The following is a 23,692-nucleotide window of genomic DNA, read 5'->3' as shown; positions in this document are numbered from 1 at the left end:
ACTGCCTCAATTTTTAAGTTTAAGCTGGTAGCCATCATTTTAAGCAGGGCCTGGTGTTCCCTGAAGTCGTCGGGGGGACTGCCCGTTTGGGAGGGACCTGCCACCGCTTCGGCCGGACATGACAATGATGACTGCACCGCCTGGGGAGGGGCGGGTCCCCCTTCCTTCTCCAGGAATGGCTCCTTAGGTGCCGGAGTCTGATGTGCTGCCCCTGCATTGGATTTGGTACCATGTTCCAACTCTGGTGCTGGGGGGCACTTTGTCAGAGGTGGCCAGAGAAGACTGGTAGGAATATGGGACTGGCATTACGGGCACGCCCCATAGGTTCCAGTATGGCCATTGAGTGGGCCACTATCCCTGCTGCCATGCCGTCGCTGCAGGTGCCATGCTGGTTTTGCGGGTCGGCTGCGAATCACCCCTCCTTGAAGAGGGGCTAAACTCCCAGTCCAACTCCGAACACTGTCCTTCCAGTGAGCTGTCAAGGCGGAGCTGTCAAGGCCTGAGCCTGATGACTGACTCTAGTTGGTAACTGGCGAGATGAGGGCGAGGGTCGGTGCCTGCGTGACAAGTGATACTGGGGAGATCGAGACTGGTGCCACAACAGGGAGCAATCCCACTTCAGTGGGGACCGACGTCTGGGAGATCATCTGGGCAAAGGTGACCTGCATCGTGGCGTGATCGGTTTGCCCTTAGGTGTTGGGGCATTAGCTGAGTCTGGTGCCTGGCGCGATGTTTGCAGTGCCAGTCGGGCTACTTGTTCTTTACCTGCCGGGGCTGCTTCAGGCCCTAGGAAAAGCTGGGGCTCCCTGATGCTCCCGGGAGTCGTAGGCAGATCCCTGGCCGGGCTGGGGGTCCAACCTCAGTGGTACCCCCATGAAGCTCCAGGGTGGGCACATGGCCTGACATAGGCCCTTTGCCTGAGGTCCCTTTCCCTTCTGGTTCCAGGGGGCTCTTCTTCTTCTGCCGCTTCTTCAGCATTGGCAGGAGGGAATGGTACCGGGCGGAGCGTTTCGCATCAATGCCGAGTTGCTTAGCATAGGGTCTGAGGGGGAGGGCTCTGAACCAGGACAAAGCACAGCCTCCATGAAGAGGGGCCTCAGGTGGATATCCCGCTCCTTTTGGGTTCTAGGGCGAAAGTGCAAGATTCTGCACTTGTCCTTTCTATGGGACTCCCCCTAAGCACTTCAACCAGCTGTCGTGGGGGTCGCTACTAGGCACCGGCCTGCTGCATGAAGAGCATGGTTTGAAGCCGGGAGAGCAAGGACTCTTAACTAACAAACTAACCTAACACTTAACTTAATGGCTAACTAAGTACCTACAAACTACATACTGTACAAAGACAGACAGACAATGGGCTGTAAAGAACCGCTAATGCTCTTGCGATGCAAGACAAGGCACTCCGACCAACCGTGAGCACGGTGGATACCATGGGTGGTATCAAGGAACTGAGAGGGCGTAGTGTTGGCAGTGCCTAATATACCGACACGTTAGCACGGCACTCAAGGGGGTGCTACAGACAACCCTATGGATACCGCTAAGGCAAAAATCTCAGATGACTGTGCAAGTGGGCGCGCACACACCTAGAATGGAATTGACATGAACAAGCACTCGAAGAAGAATTATTTTCACAAGCAGTTGGCTGCTAAACCAGAATATATTAACACTGCTTCCATAATTAATAATTAATATGGAGAATTTAACGTTCGTTCTGCACTAAATGAAAATATCAAGGCTAAAGCATGTAACAAAATTGCATACACTAACGCTATGGGAACAAGGCTCAGATTTTAGATGTGCCACTCTGTGCTCAGAGTTAGTGTGTCAGGGCTCCAAAGGTGGGCATGAATCAGCATTCAAGACATCCTCCTCATCAGTACCTGGTCTGGGCTGAGAAAGCTAATGATCCAACCAGTGGACCAAATTCAGTGATGAATGCTGGTGGTCACGTGCCACCTGAAGCATACTGCACATATGCAAAGTGCTCCAAAAATTATTTAACAACAGCACTGCCGACTTCAAAATGCAGTGTAAGGCACACAAAGTTAAATATGGAACTCTTACATTTTGTATTGTAAATCTGCTTGGTTAAACAACTGCAGAAACAATGTTACAGAAAATAACATACTTCCCTTAGTTCAAACCAGGCTGGATAAAAATGAAAATAAAATAAAACAAAATAAAATAAATCGCATACAAAATCATGATTTAAATCAAATCCATCCTGGTTCAAACAATGTAGTTTCAACAAATACAGCCTCAAAGCCGTTTCTAAACATAACAATAATCTTTCTGTAAGGCAGGGTTCAAAGGTAATGTTTACATTTCAACAGTAACAGCCTCTTGCGTCCTTGTATAAAAGTGTTAACAGACACAAATGAATAGCAATGTCTGGAGAGAAACAATATATTAAGATTAAAATATTATACGTTCATAAGGGTTTGGCCATTTTAAAAAAATATACATTGTATTTCCTGTATTAAGGCTTCAAACAAGCATAAAGTTGGTTACTTGCAGCAGAACTATTTAATAAAAAATGAGAAATGAGAAAAACTATATTTTCTAAAACAATACGTGTGAACTAAAGTAAAAAGGGGGCACAGATCAACAAGAAATCCAGTACATTTTTAAAAAATAATTATTTTCAATTACTACACCTGTCCCTAAATTTCCCTCCATTTTTTGTGATTTTACATTCACATTTTCCTGTTTTGTTTTTTGTTTTGTTTTCCTCCATTGCTTATGTGAAAAAACAAATAGCTGGAGAGATTGAATAATTGAACTGGGTACACAGAGTATACAAAAAAGTGCTGTCCAAAGACTAAAACAAACTGAAACAGAGAAAATCCAATTATAACTGTATGTATTAGTTATATTAGTAAAATGGAAGTATGATTTTTAAGTTCACAGTATCCCTTTAACATACACTTGATCTGAAAGTGGTTGCCAATGGAATGCATCCTGATTTATGTGCACTAGCATGGTCACATCACCAAGACTTTATCACCCAAGCCACAAGAGGATGGGATATTTCACTTATTGTCCTTGAGTTCTCTGTAGCCTGTGACAGTTGACAGTCCAATATTACATGACAGTCATTTTCCTGCTGTTCTGTCTTCACACACTTGCCCTTCAGTGACTTCACCTGCTCTCTCAGTGTCATTTCTATGTCAATAATTCAGATACAACTCTCTACTAACAACATCTCCCCATCATCCATCGGGGCATACAAGACTTCTTGCCTTGGTTCTCCTCTCACGGATATCCCCCAACTGCCTTGAACTAAACATAGCAAAAAATGAATTTATCTTGCCTTCTAAACCTCTTCACCATTAGCAACTCCTTTATATCCTCATTCACTCAAGATTGCATCCTTGTGATTATCCGACTCCTTCCTTTCCTCTCTTCATATTAAGGCTCTCAACAGGTCTAAAATCACGCTGCTTCCTGTCCATCCCCACTATCAAAACCCTGGATGTTCACTCTATGATTCTCTTACAGTAATTCATGCAACTACCTCCTCTCAGGTGGACCAAACTCTCAATTCTCCCATCTTCATATCCAACTTTCAGCAGCTAAAGTCTTCTTGTTTCAACGAACAGCCTTTTATACCTCCAAGATGGAAAAAAAGATTTAAAGCATATTGTTGAAGTTGCACTGGAATTAGTAAAGAACTGACTATACATCCATAAAATCATAAATACATATTCATAGCGTAATTTAGACACCTTTGTGCTTAGGGACTGACCTATAGATTTATCCCAATAAAATAAAACAATTAGTCATATTCAGGTAGCAATTAAGGGCTTTTTAAAACTCTACTACTGTGTAAGAAATGTCAGTCTGGTTTCCCTGAGAGTGAGATAGATGGAAGGAAGAACACAGATTTAGACTATGTCTACACTACAGCTTATGCCAGCATAAATTATGTCACTCAGGGGGGTGAATAAACCACCCTTGCGAGACATAAGTTACACTGACATAAGCGCTGGTGTGGCCAGCGGTATGTCAGTGGGAAAACTTCTCCGGCCAACATAGCTACTAATGCTCATGGGGCTGGACTAGTTAAGCTGACAGAAGAGGTCTCTCCCGTCAGGTTAAAGTGACTAAATTAGAGAGCATTGGTGCAGCTGTGCCGCTGTAAGATCTCTAGTGTAGCCGAAGCCTCAAGTATACCAGACACTGCCTTAGTTGGGAATTTTGTGAGAGGACATGGGATCACTTATTTCCATGGAACACTTTTTATGGGGAATCAACAATTAGGGAGCTTAGATTTTACTAACTCTGTGCTGAGGATAAAACTGTGAGAAAAAGATGGTTACTCACTTTTGTAACTGGTTGTAACTTTGCAATTGTTGTTCTTTGAGGTGTGTTGCTCATATCCATTCCAATTAGGTGTGCGCACGCCGCATGCACGATCGTGGGAAGATTTTTACCCTAGCAACACCCAGTGGGTCAGCTGAGGCGTCCCCTGGAGTGGCGCCCTTATGGCGTCGGATATATGCCCCGGCTGACCCCCGGCCCCCTCAGTTCCTTCTTGCCGGCTACTCTGACAGTGGGGAAGGATGGCGGATTTGGAATGGATATGAGCAACACATCTAGAAGAACAACAGTTACAAAGGTGAGTAGCCGTCTTTTCTTCTTCAAGTGCTTGCTCATATCGATTCCAATTAGGTGACTCCCAAGCCTTACCTAAGCGGTGGGGTCGGAGTGAGATGTCGTGGAATGAAGGACCACTGAACCAAATGCAGCATCACCCCATCGCATAGTGGGCAAAGGTATGCACCGATGACCAAGTCGCTGCCCTACATATCTCCTGAAAGGGCACATGCACCAAGAAAGCAGAGGATGAAGCCTGAGCCCACGTGGAGTGGGCAGTAAGGTACATAGATGGGACACCAGCCAAGTCATAGCATGCACAGATGCATGATGTGATCCAGGACGAGATGCGCTGGAAGGAGACCGGAAGGCCCTTCATCCAGTCTGCCACAGCAACAAACAGCTGTGACGTTTTCCTGAAGGGTTTAGTTCACTCGATGTAGAAGGCCAGGGCCCTGTGAACATCTAGGGAGTGTGTAGGGATATTAAAGAAGGTTTATATTACACATGGTTTATATGAGAAATGATTTTTTATTTTTTTGTTTATTAATATACTTATAAAAGGTTTATGTTAAAAAAAAGTATTTGTGTGATTCTACTGCAAGCCACCAGCGTGTGTGTTGTGAAGCCTGCTCAAAGAAAAACTTTTTAAAAAAAAAATAATTAATAATAATTAATCTAAAAGTAAAACAACAAACAGTAGCTGTTGTAGTGTAGAGAGAGACCCCCCTTTTTTCATCTTCATTCTCTTTTTATCTTACTTTGACAAAAGTCTCACATAAAAATAAACAAAAAACACCCCAAAGGTAAAGAGACAGAAATAGATGTGATATGATGATAGAGAATGATGTATGATGAATGGTTCAGAGTCACAAAGAAGAAATTCAATGTGTCAGAGAAGAAGGTCCAAGTGGATCAAACCAGATGACCCCATGAGAGAGCAACACCCCACACACCAAACACCAAACAAAGGAAAAAAAAAACATCTAATAACATGGAGCCAGCCACCACCTGAATGATTTAGCAACAGCAAAAAAAAATGCTCATGAACTGACATAGGAATAATAAAATTCTAAACAAAACTGGACTCACTGAACTGGACTTTTCTCTCTGAGCTGTGCCAGCCAGCTCCAGCACATCAGATGCATCTGACACAGACTTGCTCCATCCTCATCACCACTGGCCAGCCACTAAAACATGCATGACACAAACCTGAGTAACTATAACAAACATCTTATAAGAACCTGAATGAATGATTGTGTGAATGTGTATGTGTGTGTGTGTATAAGGAATAAGTAGTAAACAAGTAAAAAAGAAACATTGTTTTTTTTTGTTTTTGTTATTTACAATAATATGGCATTCTTTGCCTTATATCCTTAATAAGATATTGCTGGTTTTTATATTATATTGGTACATTGGTTGGTGGATTAGAGCGAGAAGGTTATTGGATATTTGTTTTGCCTTACATTTATTGTTCTCTCATTCTGTGTGGCACACAGTAGCACATTCTATCTAACTTAACTACCTAAAATTTGGCTGTGAAAACTGTAAAAAAAAAATAACAAAAAAAAAAAAAAAAACAAAACAAAACATCAAAGGTAGTAAAAAAAAACAAACAAATAAAAAAAAAAACCCTTGTGGGTAGTAGGAAAAAAAAAAAAAAAAAAAAATTAAAAAGTAAACTGGCTGTAGGTGGTAGAATATAATATATATATATATATATATATAATATATATATATATATAGGACTAGGACAGGGACAAGCATCACACAACAAAAAATACAAATGTTAAAAAAAAAAAAAAAAAAAAAGAAAGGAAAAAAAAAAAAGTAAAGTAAAAGAAACCTCACTTTTTTCTAAAAGGATAAGAGATTTTTCTTAAGAGATATTCCCTTTTAAGATAAAGATATGGACCATAAGCACAGTGCAATATATCTGCACTATTGCTGACTGAGGATAGATTACCTGATATATGCTCATATATAACCCTAAATGCATGCAAAAGAAATGCTGTAGGGCAGTGTCTGAGGGCAGGCAGGCTAGTAAATGTATAACAGCTAGCTCACTGTAGCAAGGGCAGATCTCTAAAGATAGAAAAAAAAAATAAAAAAAAAAAAAAAAATGAAAAAAAAAAAGGGAAAAGGGGAAAAAAATGGAACCCTGAAAAAATAAAAAAAAAATGGGAAAAAAACAAAAAAAAAAAGAATTTAGGAACAACCATAAGAATAGCTTTTATATTAATTGGTTTGTTTATTTTAGTTATTTGGTTTTTGTTTTTGTTTTTTGTTGTTTTGGGTTTTTGTAAACAAAAAAAAAAAAAAAAAAAAAAAAAAAAAAAAAAAAAAAAAAAAAAAAAAAAAAAAAGAAAAAAAACCCCAAAAAACAAAAAAAGTAGTAAGAAAGTTAGGCAGAGAAAAAAGTTAAACCCTCTTAAGGTGGCAAAACTTAAGACAAAAAAGAAAAAAACAAAAAGAAAAAAGAAAAATTTGGGACCCCCCAAGGGAAGAAAAGGGAACCCCATGGGAAGGGGGAAAGGGTTAAAACTTTGGAAAAATTCCCACCAGAACAACAGTGCCCAACAGTGCAGCTGCCCAGCCAGTCAGGCTCAGGCAAAGTGGAGAAATTAAGCAAAATTTGTTTTTTTTTTTTTTTTTTTATTTTTTTTTTACATTTTTTTTTTTTTTTTTGCACTTAGTACACTGTGGTGCAACAGAGACAGGGTACTAAAGCCCATGTTTATTTTTAATTTGCTTTTTTAAGCTATTTTCTTTTCAGGCTCTAAAACCAAAACATCAGGAGGCTAGGTACCAGCTGAAAAGTTATAAATAACCAGTTGGTGAGTGTCTGTGTAAAGTGGTTGTGTGTGTTTCTGGTTATGTGTTGTGTTGTGTGTTCTGTGTGTGTGTCCTGTCCTGTCTGTGAAAAAAAAAAAAAAAAAAAAAAAAAAAAAAAAAAATCTGTCTCTCTAAAAAAAAACATACTTCTTCTCTCTTCAATTCACTCATCATCTTATCAAAAACCCACTTGTGTCCAAAAAAAAAAAAAAAACTTTTATTTGTTTTATTTTGTTTTTTTGTTTGTTTGTTATTATTTTTTTGTTATTTTTTAAGTTTTTGCCTGTTTTATTAATAATTTCTTTTTCTCTTACACTCTGGTTTCTTTCTCCCCAAGTCTGAGTCTAGTTCTTGGGGCCCCATAACCTGTACCTAAACCCATCATCAGGGGCCAAAAATTGGCATAGTAAAAAAAAAAAAACCCAAAAACTGTGTTAAAAAAAAAAATCTATTTAAAAAATAAAAAATTAATAAATGTTAGTTTAATTAAATCTGTCCTTGTAAAATTGCATGGTGTTAGTGTGCTAATGTTATATTTCTTGTGTGTTAATAAGAAATTTGCTAACTTAATAATTTTTTGTTGTGTTTTGTCTATTGTGTCAATGCTTTATTGTTTGTTTTTGTGGTATTATGTATTTGGTATTAATTTATTTATGTATTTGTGTATATATATAATTATAGTTTTGTATGTGGTTTGTTTATATCTATTCTTATTATAATTATTTGTACAATTTTTGTTGTAATCATAGTTTATGGTTTGTTTGGTGTAATTATTATGTAATAAACAACATAACAACAAATAATGTAATAACAATAGATCAAGGAAGGCAGTACCATTCAAACAGCAAATAAATCAAATTAAATGTGTCAAATTACAAACTGCAATTATTATAGTAAATTAAAGTAAAAGATGAATATTGTTTTATTATTTGGAATGTATTGTATATTTGTAATGTTTAAAATGTGCTTAAAGTTGTAAATTTGGAAGTAACAATTGGAATGTGGAATTACCTTATTGTACAAAACAGGTTACATAAATATGTTACACCTTAACCCATATATATGTATAGTATATGTATATAATGATTATGTATATATTAAGGAAGTTATATATTTAATGATTTATATATATGAAAAATTTATATATTTTTTATTTTTATTTATATATTATTAATTATATTATTATGTAAAAATAAATTGTTGATTAAAAAAGCATTTATGTATGTAAAAAGTGTGACCAGCTGTGTAAGTGTTAAAGCATAAAAAACTTAAATATGTACAAAAATTATCTCTAAGATTAAAAAGACAGTGTAGCTTATAAAGTAGTTTAGAAAAACTTACCCTTATAGTTCTCTCTAGAGTATTAAAGTGCTTTGATAAGAGAAAATTTGTAAAAAGAAAAAGGTACCCAGAAATGAGTGAGTGAAAGAAGAGTGATGTGAATAAGTGAATGGATGTAGTGTAAGAAGATGGAAAGAAGATGTGAATGAACAGATGAATGTTCATGAAAAAGGATCAATGATGTGACCAAAGGAAGGAAAGCCAAAACCCAAAAAACAGAAACCACACACAACCCACCTAGGACCAAAAGAAACACCTAAAAAGCAACTCAAAAACTGACAGCATGAGAATTAGCAAATAAACAACAGCAAAACTCAGCAACAGAAAACTGGACTCTAAATCTGAAACAACTGGCCTAAAGACTGAGGACTTTTGAGTCTCTGGTTGGTTCTCTTCTGACAGCTTCTGAGACATCTGGCCAGACACAGACTCTCTGCCATAAATGGTTGACACTCTGATGAACATAACAATGAACACATAACAGGGCCAGTAATATATGATGAACAACTATATAAAACGTATACAGAACATCTATAGTAAATGAATATGTGTGTGTATATAAAATAAGTAGTGTGTAAGTGTGTAAGAATTTTTTAATAATTGTTACAAGTTTTTATGTTTTTAATAAATTTTTTTGTTTTTTTATTAAATGTTTTACCTAAGTGCAGCTGTTGCTCCCGTCAAGAGGCGTGCGGCCTCGGGTAGAAGACAGGGAGGGATATGTCCTGGTTGACATGGAAGGCAGACACCATCTTAGGGAGGAAGGCCGGGTGGGGTCGCAACTGTACCTTATCTTTGTGGAACACCGTATATGGTGGTTTCGATGTGAGTGCCCGGAGCTCAGACACATGCCTCGCCGAGGTGATAGCTACAAGCAGGGCTGTCTTCCAGGAAAGGTACAGGAGCAAGCAGCTGGTCATTGGGTCGAACGGGGCATCCAGGAATCTGGATAGGACCAGGTTAAGATCCCACATAGGGACCGGTTGTTGAATTAGTGGGAACAGGCGCTCCCACTTCTCCTTGAGAAATCTGCTGACCATAGGATAGGAGAAGACCGAGTGCCCATTTTTGCCCGGGTGGAAAGTCGAAATAGCTGCCAGGTGCATCCTGATGGAAGATATTGCCAAGCCCTGCTGCTTTAAGGATAGGAGGTAGTCCAAGATGACAGGTACTGACGCCTGAAGGGGGGGTTGTATGATTCCAGATGCACCAGCAGGAAAAACACTTCCACTTGGCTAAGTACGTGGACCTGGTAGAGGGCTTCCTACTACCCAAAAGGATCTGCTGGACCGAGTGAGAACAGCACAGCTCAGACTGATTTAGCCATGCAGCAACCACACTTTGAGGACAGAGTGCAGGTCGGGATGACAGAGTCGTCCGTGATCCTGAGTGATCAGGTCTGGCCACAGCGGAAGTGGAATCTGGGTGTCTACCGACAGCTCTATGAGAGTGGTATACCAGGGCTGTCTGGGCTACGCCGGGGCGACCAGAATCAGACGGGCTCTGTCCCTGCGCAGCTTGATTAGGACTCTGTGGACTAGCGGGAATGGAGGAAAGGTGTAGCACAGGTGATCCTTCCACTGAATTCGGAAGGCATCCGCCAGGGAACCCGGAGAGCGCCCTTGGAGAGAGCAGAACACCTGGTATTTTGGATTCTCGCGGGAGGCGAATAGGTCTATCAGGGGAAAGCCCCACTTCAGGAAGACAGAGTGGATGACGTCCGGGCGAACCAATCACTCGTGAGCCTGGAATGATCTGCTGAGGTGTTCTGGACCCCTGGAAGGGGAACAAGGATTTTTGGGTGGAAGCACTCTTGTGTGCGCCAATCATTTATCAGACAGAGGTGCTATGTTCCCCACTGATTTATTTCCTGATATGGCCTGAACACAGAGATTAGTTACCATAGTTTTTGGCTTAAATAACCCCGGGTAACATTGCTGCCAAAAAGATCTAACCTCTTTCTGGTCCTTATCATAAGAGGCAGACCTAAAGTAATGCTGCTTACTCCTCTCATTTACAGCATCAACTACCAGGGAACTGGGGAGAAACAAAAATTCTGAGTCCCTGGGAGGAACATATTTCTTATCCACCCATTTTCAAGATGGTGAGATGGTGGCAGGAGTTTGCCACATCATCTTGGCTGGATTGAGGAGCACGTTATTAAAGTGTTTTGCAACCCGGAGTTGCCGTCTGCAGAATATAGAGGAGCTTATGTTGTGAGTCTTTTACTTCCTCAAGAGGTATCTGAAGAGCATCAGTCACCCTTTTCACAAGGTCCTGGAATTGGTGAAAATCAGTGGTCATCAATGGTGGTGGAGGCATGACAGTCTGGTCCTCGGACAAGGATGAAATAGGTTTTTGAGGGGTGGCCCCCTTATCCACCCTAGTTTCCTGTTTTTCAAAGGTCTCCTTGTGTTGGGGGTTTGGCAGAGGAGACCATGTATCCTTAGCTGCTTATTGCAATGGAGCTGGAAGTCTGGTAAACTGCAACCAATATGCTGACCAAGGATCCCAGCATGGTGATTGGGGGGCCCACACAGGAGAGGGGATGGCACCCTGGACTAATCCCACCATCTCTGTTCATGGACAAGCATCCTTGTTAAAGTATGGGTTCCTGTACAGATGTGGCGGGGAACCGTGCACTGATAAAAAGGAGACTTATTAAATGTCTCCTTCATCCTCCTCAATGTCCTTGTAGTGGGGTGGCTACCCACTCCTGCCCTTCGGGGCTTAAAACAGCCCAGGAGAGGGCTGTAGCTGGGGCAAGAAGCCTGGGCTGATTGGGAGAAAGCAGGCTTAGCTGTGGCCAGGTCCCAATCAGGCCCAGCTGGCCCCTATAAGAGGCAGTGAGCCAGGAGCCCAGACAGTCTCTCTCTGGCTGTAGAGGGAGAAGGGCCTGGCCGCAGGGAGCTAGACCAGGTACCTCGAGTGGAGCAGGGCTGGGGGAAAGGCAGAGGAGCTTCTGCCTGGAAAGCCCCAGGCTGCCACCTAGCATTAGGCCAAGAGGTACTGGGGGTTGCAGGGGGCAGCCCAGGGGTAGGTAAAGGCAGCAGGTCCAAACCCCTTTGCTGATGATGAGTGGCTGATACTGCAGTCTGCCCCAGTGACCAGGGGCTAGATGGAGACTGGGCAGTAGCCAGTACTGAGGCAAAGTGGGGTGGGGGTTCCCCTGGGAGGAGACCCAGTTAACAGAGGCACCGGGGTCCAGGGAGGGACTCGGGGCCAGAGGACAGGCCGATCACTGGCCTGCAGAGGGCGCTCCAGGCTGGAAATTGAGCTAATTCCCGAGGACGACCAGCAGGAGGCGCCGCAGGGGTGAGTCCGGCCCGTCTACAGTCCTCCAAAGGGGGAGGGCATAGAAAAAGGCAGAGAATCTTGTAGTACTGGGAAGCAATGGTAATCTAGAGACCAGGGTCTCATACGGAGAGCCATTCAGGTACTCATAAGTAGTGTCCATGATCTCCTTTATGAACCCTTTTAGTCTTTGGTGGTCTGTAAATGAGCATGAAATTTATGTTACCTTTGGCTCTGGTTTCAATTGCAAGAGGAATAAATTAATGTGACTTGTATTATCCAAGATAGGATTTTGGTTTTAAAATTAGAGGAAAAAGTTTAAGATCTGTGATGAGCTCAATACCATGATGAGGGTCGGCTAACATTTGGCTCCTGGCATCACCCAGACAGGTTTGGTGATGCTGGCTACTTCGTGATAAATACTATTTGCTAGTTGTTGACCACTCATCTTGCATTATTCAGCATGAGCTTCAGTTCTTGTGGCTTTGTTGCATCCATTTCTCACTTGTTAAAAGGTCCTGATGTTGAGCAGTGAATCAGTCGAAGGTATCTTGTATCAGGCTTTCCAAGTCTGTGCTAACTGTCCCTTCAGATTCTTTTCAATCTGAACTACATGACAAAACAGGTTATGAAGTGTACTTCGCTGGATGGGAGGTGGGTTGTACCAGTTGCCAGGCTGTGACAAGTCTATTTGACCCAATCTGGTACTGGTCTCAGTGTTGGTAATGGAAGCAGATGCTGCACTAAGTAGCAGAGGGAGTGTTGCTAGAAAGGAGACATACAAACAATATGCCAGGTGGGTTTGTGAGAGGAATGTGACATCAGAAATATTCTCTCTCCCTTTACTCCTGGGGGAATTTTGCACCATTGCTTGTGTGCAGAATTCATGTCCCCCGCAAATTTCTTTGCTTCCTTGCAGAAAAATGACTTTCTGACAGGGAAGCAAAGGGAAGCTGCAAGAGCAGTCATGGACTACTCCCTAGCAGCACAAGTACATTGTTTCAGGCACCCAGAGCAGCTGGCAGAGAGGTAAATCACCTCAGGGCTGGGGACACCCCATCCAGGTGCTCCTACTATGAGCTGGGATCAGCTGCTAGTCCCAGCTGGACTGCAAGCAGGAGAGGATGGGACTTCCTCTTCCCCTGCAAGGAATGGCTGAGGCTGTCAGACCCACCCCCAGAAACCTCTCCCAGCTGCAGGAAGGTCAGCATCCTCCCCCACTTCCTGCCCCTATCGCTCCTCAGCTGTGGGAGGATGGGTCACTGTAAAGGGAGCTGCTCGCTCATCCACTCAACCACTGCGCATCTGGATCTCCCTTACCTAGACACCCCTGCCAAGCTTCACCTGGTACATCCAAAACCCCCCAGCCCTCCATACCCAAACCCCACCCCACTGAACCTCAACCACTGCATCTGGAGATGCCTTGCACCCAGATCACCTGCCTCTGGACTCCCACCCCTACACCCCCACTGAGCTCCCTGAACTCAAACCCTCACCCTGATGCACAACCCTCTGCATCACCCTGAGTCCCCACATCCAGACCCCCAACTAGCTGCACCCAGACCCCCACCCCACGAAGCCCCACTTCCCCAGCACCTAGACACCCCTCCCAAGACTCCCACACCCAGACTCCTCTGCTGAGCCCTAACCAACCTCACCCGGAAAACCCTGCAGAGTCCCATTGCCTGTGCATCTGGACACTGCCCCCCCATGAGCCTCTATGCATGTAGATCCCCCCACACCTAGACTGTCCCACACAGAATCACCACACACCTGGATCTCCCCACATCGAGCCCTTCACACTTGGATCCTGCTTGGATGAGCCTGCCTGCCCACACCAGGTGCACCTGGTACAGAGGGGCAGGGCAGGCCCAGGCCTTGTGGTGTGTCAGAGTCAGGTGCAGCCTCAGCACTAAGTCTGTGTCCTGGGGGTGGAGGATGGGGAGGCTGCAGGATGATCTCTCACCTTTGTACAGCCAGTGGCTTGTGCTCCCTACTGCCATGCTGGAGCCTCTGCATTTATTTATTGATAAATAAAACAATGAATTTTGCAGAATTTTAAAATACTGTACACAGAATTTTTAATTTTTTGGCGCAGAAATGTAAAATTTTTTGGCACAGAATGCCCTCAGGAGTATCCCTTTGAGGGAAGTGAAGAAGTCTGATGTCATAAATCTCCAAAGGGAGTCCTGATCATTGTTGTTCCTGTTGAGATGGGAAGAGAGAAAGGGCCAAGGTGCCATGACAGCACCTTCTAGAAGTTCAGGCACTGCCTCAGCTCCTGCCAACACTGTCTTAGTAAGCAACAGTGAAGCTACTAAAAACCAATAGAAGCATTAAGTAGAGTCAATACTTTTTTTTTTTTTTTTTTTAAGGCTTCAGGATAGAGTCCTGAAACATGCCAGGATGTTCGGCTATTTTCTCCTGATCTATTGCTCAAAATCAAAAAAGGGAGAAATCACTTACAATTCTTCTTTGAAAGTATCATTTTATTAGATTCCCATTCTTGGCTATATTTCTAAGTTATATAAAATAATTGAATTATTTGAGGTCTCAACTTTCTAGCCAAAGACTTTATCTCAAAGATTTTTGTCCATGAGGCGGTGGTAAATTGCCCATTCTGAGCCTCATTGTCAGGCATCAATAGAGCCACCAGAGGAGCAGCTGCCAGCTTTATAAAATACCCCCATAAAGGCCAGCTTTATAAAATACCCCCATAAAGGCAGCATAAGTTGTCTCAGTGAGAAAAACTAAAGGGCAGGAAATACTAAATATAGAACTATGCTTTTCATATGTATTTCTTCTTACCTCAGATCTGTAACATGGACAAATGTATCCTTTCAACAAAAGAAACTACTCACGTCAGCTTTTTTTTTTTTTAATTTGGGGGGGGGGGCAAACAAAATATCATTTGTTTATATTATCAATAGTGGTAAACATGAGCAAGAACATTTTGCACCAAGACTAATAAACTTTCATAATTACAATGGTTTATAATGTAGTGATTATGGTATACATGGATCTATCACAGCCATTCGGTTTTTAGGTGATAATTTCAGATGAAGTTCCATGAAAATAAATACAAATAATGTTCTAATTCTACTCATTCAGAAAGAAGGCCTACTCATCACTGTGATCAGTTCAATGAAATCATCTACTCAGTGTCCAGCAGTGATAAAAAAAAACAGAAAGTTAGACTGTATTAAGAAAGAAACTTATAATGTTACAGTGCCACTAAATAAATTCTTAGTCCTCCCTTACTTTGAATCAAAAGTGAGTCAGCACTGGTCATGCCATCTCACAAATTACATAACAGAAACAGAAAAATGGCTATACAGAGCAACAGAAACGACAACAGGCTTGTAAAGAGTTCCATACAGTGAGAAAATAAGAAAATTAGGACGAGGTAGTTTATTGAGGAGATGCATACGAGGTGAAAGGATAGAGGTATGTAAAGTAATAGAACAGAGGTGGTCATCTGGCTACTTCCGCTTAACCCCTCAAAATACAATTTAAAAAACCCAATGAAATTAAAAAGCAGCATATCTGAAACTGAATAAAGAAAAAAAAACTATTTACAGCATGCATAATTAACCTGTGGAACTCAATGACTCAATGGCCAAAAACTTAGTAGGATTAAAGAAAAAAATTAGACGTGGCTAGTAAGAATAACTACAGTAACACCAGCTAGGAGAAACATTTATAAGTCTTATACATTTTCATGCTAATCAATTATTATGTCAGGGTATAGGAAGAAACTTGCCCCACAGACATGGTATCCTACAGTGTTATAGATGCTATGGACCTTCTACTGAGGCATCTGGTACTGATCACCATCAGAGATATCATACCAGACTAGATGAACTTTTAGTCTGATGTGATAATGCAATTTTTGTTTTCCAAGGAAGGAAAACTGTAAGTGGGTTAATATTTTTTAATTTGGTTCATTTTTCAGAGTTGCAACAGAGGCACAGAAGGAAAGTGGGTATAGTACTCCATATCCAATATTACATTTAATGGGGAATATGGTTGTGTGAAAATGTTTATGTTCCTTAAAATAAATAAATAAATAAGGTTTAACAATGCACTTATTACTCTTACAACTGTTAGGTGGGTTAGGGACTTTTTGGTTTCACCTTACCTCAGTTGGGGAGTTGGATGAGACTATATTTTATGTAAAATCTTCTTCAGACTGTCTTCATCTGTATTTCCACTTCATCAATTCCAATATGATATTATAGCAATGCATATTTCTATTAATCTGTAAGACAGGAAGAGGATTTGCCTTTGAGTCTGTAGCAATACTTTGTCAGTAACAGAGAAATTACTGCAATGGTTTACAATACATAACATGAACTGATTATTGCAGATATATCCAGGGGCGGCTCTAGACATTTTGCCGCCCCAAGCACGGAGGGTCCGCTGGTCCACCGAAGCTGCAGACCCTCCGCAGGCACGCCTGCGGGAGGTCCACCGAAGCCGTGGGACCAGTGGACCCTCCGCAGGCAAGCCGCCGAAGGCACCCTGCCTGCCGCCCTAGCGGCGACCGGCAGAGCACCCCCCGCAGCTTGCCGCCCCAGGCATGCACTTGGAGCGCTGGTGCCTGGAGCCGCTCCTGGATATGTCTACAATTATGGTGCTTAACTGCAGTCTACTACTTGTTGCTGTCTATTGCTTTCCAGAGAGAACCTCTAGAGCGGCCATATTTCTAATATATTCTTTTAAAGCCTTAACATACTAGTAAAATAACACATTAAGGATACCCCAAAAGCATTTGGAATTTATTTGTATTCTAGTCAAATTATAGACTTACAAATAAAAATATTAATGACTTAACTGATTCATAATCATTTTTTTCCCTCCACTTTAAGGAATCAGACTGTCTTAAGGCGCTATATATATAAAGATTTTTTTTTTAACTTGGGGGCAATTATTCTTTCTCTGAGCTTTCAATGTGCAATTACACATTAATTTTAATGTGTTTTCCTTCAGAAAACCAGACTCTGAGAAACTAACAGGTTTATTGGAGATAAGCACTGACATGACTGCTTCCAAGATGGAAAAGCAAGTAGAGGAGCTGACAGAGTGCATATGTAAAGCCCCGTGTAGATACAAAATTTGTATCTGCATCCAATCCATGAACCATAAACATGGTCTGTGGTTATTCACAGGTATGATGCGGCTATGCGCAGATTGGCAGGGCTCTATGCGTAAGAGCTGGAAGAAGTTTACTGGCACTTGTCTACATAGCAAGTTACCATGCTGCAAGCCAGGATGTGAATCTACAGCACCAGCTTCTTGAGCAGCAATCTTGCATGGACGCTACTATAGCGCAGAGATGGCCCCAGAGTGTAGCTTAGTGTACTGCTATGTAGCATGTTGAGCTGCGCTCCAGAACTCTCACTGCGCTGCAGCAGTGTCCACATGAGACATTACTCCATAGCAAGCTGATCCACTGTAGATTAACACAATAGGTTGCCGAGCAGTAATTTTCTGTGTAAACAAGCTCCACCAGTTAGAGGAGACCAAGGGAACCAAAAGCAGGCTCAAACCCATCATCAAGAAGGTTCACTCACAAAAATATATTGGATTCAAATAACCAAATATTCAGTTTCATCAACTGGGCAGCGATTCAGGAAATAATCCTTATTCAAGAAGCATTTAAGCACATGCAAACTTTAACCATGTGCTCAAATACTGTCCTCAGCAGCAGCGTTGCCAACTCTGGCAATTTTATTACAAGTCTTGACCCTATTTCTGGAAACATGAGAATCTCGGCTTTCATTTAAAATGTCTAGCCCTCATGGTTACGGAGAAAAGCTTGAAAACATGACACGAGTGTCTTCTAAAGGATCAAATAACAGAAGGCAAATAAAAAGATCCTCATATTTATCATTTTTAAAGAGATGATACTTCAGCCAATCTCATGATTTTTTGGAGCCTGATTCATTTTTGAATTGTTGAGCTCTGCAATACCAGAATAGGGATGTATCAAAGCACATGGCTTCGTTAGAAAGGCAAAGCTTCTTTTGTCTGGTTTTCTTCCCTCTTTCTCCCCTAACACCACAATGATCTCTCACATTACAAGAAGGTCAAAAAACTCCGTCCCCACATCCATTTATAAGCATTGTTTTTATCAGGGTGATGTTTACTAGTCTTGGCAATAAACAATAAATTTGCGTATAATGGGCAACCTGAAACTGTCCTGAATATCCGATAGCATGAGTTCATAAAAACAACTGTCTCTGTTGAGCAGACGGGCAGACACTGGACTCTGTTAAATCTTCCATGGTCGAAAGGAAGAAAAACTGACCCTTGCTCTGCATTTAGCAAACCTTGGTTTTCTTCACAAGTTTATAAAACCTACAAAGTGAACTCAAGTCTCCTTTCCCTATTTCTGAAACATCTTCAATAGCTATACTGCTGTAGTACTCCACAGCATGCTACTGTAAACAGAAAGGAGATGCTGTGATTTCCTTGCTATTCTACTGCGACAGCCATAAATCTTAGATGTCACGTCCCATTTATCCAATACTCTAGTTCATGCCATAGCTTTAAAAAAAAGATCACTGTTAAAGGGGAAAAAATAACTGATTTTGAACAAAGTTAGTGCTATATCTGAGTACTCTTGGTAATATTCCCAACCTCTTTAAGCAGCTATCATCATTAATTCTTGTAAAATTCTTTACTCACATTTCCTGGATCATATGCCTAACAATCCCCTAACAACCATATAGCAACCTTGCAGTTCATCCAAATGAATCTTCAACTCAATTAAAACCAAATTTTTCTTCTGCCTTAGACAACTCTCCCTCTTCCCATTACTCACCAAACTACAAGGCCCATTCCAAAATCCCACTTTTTAGACAACCTTCTGCAAAACCTCCTAGCTCACTGGAGAACGACCCAGCACTTAAGCTTAATTGTTGATTACTGTGAGTATGCTGCCTGTATTACACACCAGCTTTTATTTCCTTCCTTCCCCAATCAGCTTCTAAGAAGCGCCACTGAGTGACCTATATTTAACTTCAGTTATAAAAATAATTTGAATTGATATGAATGAGTTTATTTCCATTTTAAGTATGAATACTAAAATTCTAATAATTAATAATGGATTCGTTTTTTTCCTGAGGTGCTGGAAGACTACCAATAGTGTGCTCAGATAACACAAATAGAGCATGGATAAACATGAATTTTATGTGGGTAATCATTTGCAGGCAAGAGAAAGTTTCTCTGTTTATTGTCAATTTTGTGTTTTGTTAACTGCTGCTTTATGTTGCCTGTACATTTGCCTGGAGACTGTGGTAAACTGGGGGGAAGAAAACCCCAGAAGCTAAAGATCTCACTGGTGCTGTAACACAAAAGGGACCAAACTTAAATGTCACATATCAAATTGAAAAAGGTAGGGAAAAGTTGGGTGAAATTTTGAACATACCAAGAATTTGGCATCTTCATTTTAAATGCAAAACAATAACTATCAAAATAAAAATAAAGTTATTTTCATACTTCCATTCTCCTCCACTTTGTAACCATAAATTCATCCATCGAGGCAGTTATTCATTACAAAGTGAAGGTATAAAGAAGTCAATGTACAGAACCTGGAAAAACAACTTAAATACCAAAAGAAGGTGAGGGAGGAGGATGTGAATTTAAAAACTAAATTAGCTGAAATCAAATAAAATATCCTAACAAGACTATAAATCAAAAGGATTTACTAAAAGAGCTGACTTCATTCAGCAACTGGATAATTCAGTGAACCTTCAACAAAATCTAATGAAATCAAAGTGCATTATTAGGCATAACAAATTAAGAACAGAATGAGGTCAAAGTTCACATTAACTGAGCAGTTACATTACAAAACACTACATGGGAAAAGCAAAAGAAATACCACAAAGCTGCTGTAAGCCTAATATCATAAAACTGGCTTTTTCCATACAATTACCATGTGACTTTTTTTGGCAAAACTATTTAAACAACCTCAAATTTCATCTAAACAAGATTTTATTCAACGTCTGATAAGGTTGCCAGCAGCATTACAAAGTCCAAATTTACTTGTTTGCTCAGAACTGGATTCAGGATTGGGTGAAGATGGCAAACTAGACTCTGCTTCATTACTAAATGGTAAACAGCTGGAAATCAAATAATAAACCATAAGTTAACCGTTGCATTGCAAAATAAACTAGTCAAATTACTTCTCACAAGCTATGTAAGTAAATTCCTAGATAAAAATCTGAATTAAACTGGAGTTAAAATGAAGTATATATCAGTAATGTATGGATAAAAATTCAGTAATGTGTTAGTTATCCCAAAAACATGCATTACTAGCCAAGGAAATTCAGTTACGTTCAAAAACTTAAGAAATCAAAACACATTAAGGTATGGAAATGTACAGTTTTGGAACCCAACCAATCTTACGTCTGCCATGTAATTTCCAAACAATATTGAAGACATTAGATCCCCACTCCACCACTTTATAAAAAAGGTCATTAGTAACCAAAATTAAGGCTGAATGGCTTAGCTGAACTAGTATCTCATTGAAATCAAAGGGTTCATTTGCACAGAAAGCATATTTTTATCATGGCTGTTACTATGAGCTTATGATAAATGGTCACAAGTTAATCTGATTAACTACTAGGATACAACAACTGATTGCATCAAGTTCAGCTGAATTGTCAGGCTCTTCCAACACTTCTCAGCTTTAATGATTTGGCCTTTTATCAGATCTGGTCAGGAGGTGTCTTGTCTCAGCTTAAGATGCTGTTGCTTTCTACTTTCTTCCCAAGTAGTTACATACACAGTCTGGATCTAGCTGGATTCACTAATTGGTGTACAAGTACTAATGTCCTTTTATTCTGGAAATAAACCCTACATTTTCCCATGTAGGTATCTGTGAGCTTTGCTTAGTCTTGTTTAATTCATTGTTGAAATTAAGCTTTCTTTTCATCTGAATTTTTTATATTTCTGACTTATTTTTCATTTTTAATCTCCAAGATTTTAATGTACTGCTACTTTTGTTAATCATGTCATCTACTTAACCATTATTCCAGGGTTCAGATAAAGTAGTACCTACATTCATTAAGTTACAGTTGAATTAACATAGAACAAAGAATATCGAAGAAAATACTTTAAACCAGAGTCAATGGTTTTGACTCACAAACAGAAATGGATGGCATGTACTTATCAATAATTCAGAGAAGCCATGCTGACACAAATGTTTATTTGACTTTTCCACAGTTCTACGAAAATAGTTCAATATTTTTGCTGCATTTCCTAAACTATCTTTTTAAAAATTACAGTCCTTTACATGCCAACTGTTACAAGATCCAAGAATACAGTCTCTTGAAAGATGGAGGATCCTTATTGACTTTATCGGACAACTGCTTAAAGCAGAACTTGTTCAACTGTTAAGATTAACTTCTGCCTTGCTTAAATATTAAGGATAAAGTTTAATAAAGTGAAAATAACATTTAACTTTTTTGCTTATTTTTTTTCCTCCTAAAATATTTATTTTCTAACATGGAAAACATACTAATTTCTACTAATAGTTTTCTTAGCTGACCTAAAATACAGAGAAATACTGCTAGTTCTACAGTGACCGAAGCATTCTAACAAAAAGCTCTTCAAACAGTGTCAAGAGACTAGTGATTCCTGAATGTGTAAACTAATGTTCCATGTAGCAACCCTACAGATTTCAGATATAGTCGTACTGTAGACCAGGGGTTGGCAACCTTTCAGAAGTGGCGTGCCGAGTCTTCATTCATCCACTCTAATTTAAGGTTTCATGTGCCAGTAATACATTGTAACGTTCTTAGAAGGTCTCTTTCTATAAGTCTATAATATATAACTAAACTATTGTTGTATGTAAGGTGAATAAGGTTTTTAAAATGTTTAAGAAGATTCATTTAAAATTAAATAAAATGCAGAGCCCTCCGGACCAGTGGCCAGGACCCAGGCAGTGTGAGTGCCACTGAAAATCAGCTCGCATGCTGCCTTCAGCACCCGTGCCATAGGTTGCCTACCCCTGCTGTAGACACAAGTACTGAGACTGCCATACAGCTAACTGTATGGGCCCTGTGATGTTCAGTCCCACAGTAAGTTCGTAACATAACTGAGGCATTGTCTTATCAATGTAGACAACCTTTGAGTAGAGATGATTCGACATTCGGATTATTTTTTGGAGACCACAAACAATATCTTTGATTTCTTAAACAGTTTAGGCCTAAGTAGTAGATATTCGCTCTTCAGACATCCAAGGTGCCTAACCTCTCCTTCACAGGACAGCTATGGGGTTTAGGGAAAATCACAGGCAATGATAACTGACAGATAAAAGTCAGATACTATTTTTGTCAGGTATGCAGATTGATGCCTAAGACTGACAGGGTCTGCAATTCTGAGTCCCTTTAAAAACATGGCTTGATGTAATACTGCTCATTGTAGTAGATCGCAACAAAGTTCTCATTTTTGGTGGTGGTTGCTGTGTTTAGACTGTCTTTTGACTTTTTAACTCCACTCTCCTGGCAATGTGTGCAATACTTTGATGGATGTGCCCTCAAAAGTATCCCTTCAAAAATGGAGAGATAGAATAGAGGGATCCATGCTGTTGGGGAAAAAAGGAGAGTACTTATGTCAAGTTCTTGTACACGGATATAAAACACTCAGCAGAAAAAAATAAATATTTTTAATATCTTGTAGAGATTGACAGAATCCAACAACTTGTAATTTTTCATCACAGGAAAAACAGAAAAGAAACAGCCTATTTCCCAGTGGAAGAGGAGCAGATTTGAGGTCATGAAATCAAAGTCTTTGGCTGGTTTGGAAAGTTTGTACTACTTAGGTCTACTTTTAGAAACACTGTTGCCTTAGACATTTTTCTATTCTTTAAAGTCCTAAAGGGCACAATCAGGACAGTTCCTGAGACATTTAACCTGAGTGGCAATGAGGAATTTGTTAAGTCCAACTGTCAATCCCACATCATAAAGGAAATCACAGAGAACACTAATCCAGTCTAGAGACTGAACCATTCAAAATCTCTCAGCCATTCAAACCCCTAAGTCTAAAAGTTATACACACAGGGATATCATGCAATATACCACTGCTGTATTGATTGTAATCCCTTTGGTCATCAAACCACAATTCCTTTTAGATTCACCCTTGGTTTCCAATAACAGATCCTTGAGAGATAAACAACCTCAGGAAGGGGATATCAAAAACTCACAGCATTGTCAAGGATAGAGTACCCTACAAGATATAAAACTATTTGGGCAATCTGTATAATTTATGCATGTTCACAGGTATTTTGTGTCTGGTCATTCCCACCTATATCTTCATGGATAGGGAAACAGAGCTTTAGCTTATCTCTATGCATAAAGTGTCTTACATGGATCCTTGGAAAGATCCATTGTAGAACTAAACTAATTACAGGCTAAGACTCCAAATCCTCAAGTCAAATTCCCTGGACTGGATTAGGACACCATGGAGCAACATATGCTGCTTAACTGCTAGGTGAGATGTTTAAATGTGTGTTTACCCTAATAGTTTGACTTCATACCACATGATATATTGATTAAAAATCAGAATTATACAAAAATCTATGTAATGTTTATCATAGGGATTAAAAACTGGCTGA

At 40.3% G+C, this 23,692-nt stretch overlaps 1 protein-coding gene across 4 annotated transcripts in view; it reads right to left on the bottom strand.

Annotated features, from left to right (window-relative positions):
- Window positions 1–23,692, bottom strand: part of BMPR1A (bone morphogenetic protein receptor type 1A) — a 192,147-nt gene that overhangs the window by 118,413 nt on the left and 50,042 nt on the right. For 2 of the 4 annotated variants that reach the window (XM_039547800.1, XM_039547799.1), the window contains exon 2: window positions 16,208–16,327. The exons of 1 other annotated variant lie outside the window; for it this stretch is intronic. The gene's annotated coding sequence lies outside the window, so the exon portion shown is untranslated. Of the gene's footprint in view, window positions 1–3,514; window positions 3,610–16,207; window positions 16,328–23,692 lie in introns of all 4 variants that reach the window. One more of the 4 variants, XM_039547801.1, reaches the window with a different exon arrangement.

The sequence above is a fragment of the Mauremys reevesii genome, linkage group 7 (genome assembly GCF_016161935.1).
Source record: "Mauremys reevesii isolate NIE-2019 linkage group 7, ASM1616193v1, whole genome shotgun sequence".
Classification (NCBI taxonomy): Eukaryota; Metazoa; Chordata; order Testudines; family Geoemydidae; genus Mauremys; species Mauremys reevesii.
Note: the sequence above shows the minus strand (reverse complement) of the source record. Positions and strands in the feature narration are given on the sequence as shown.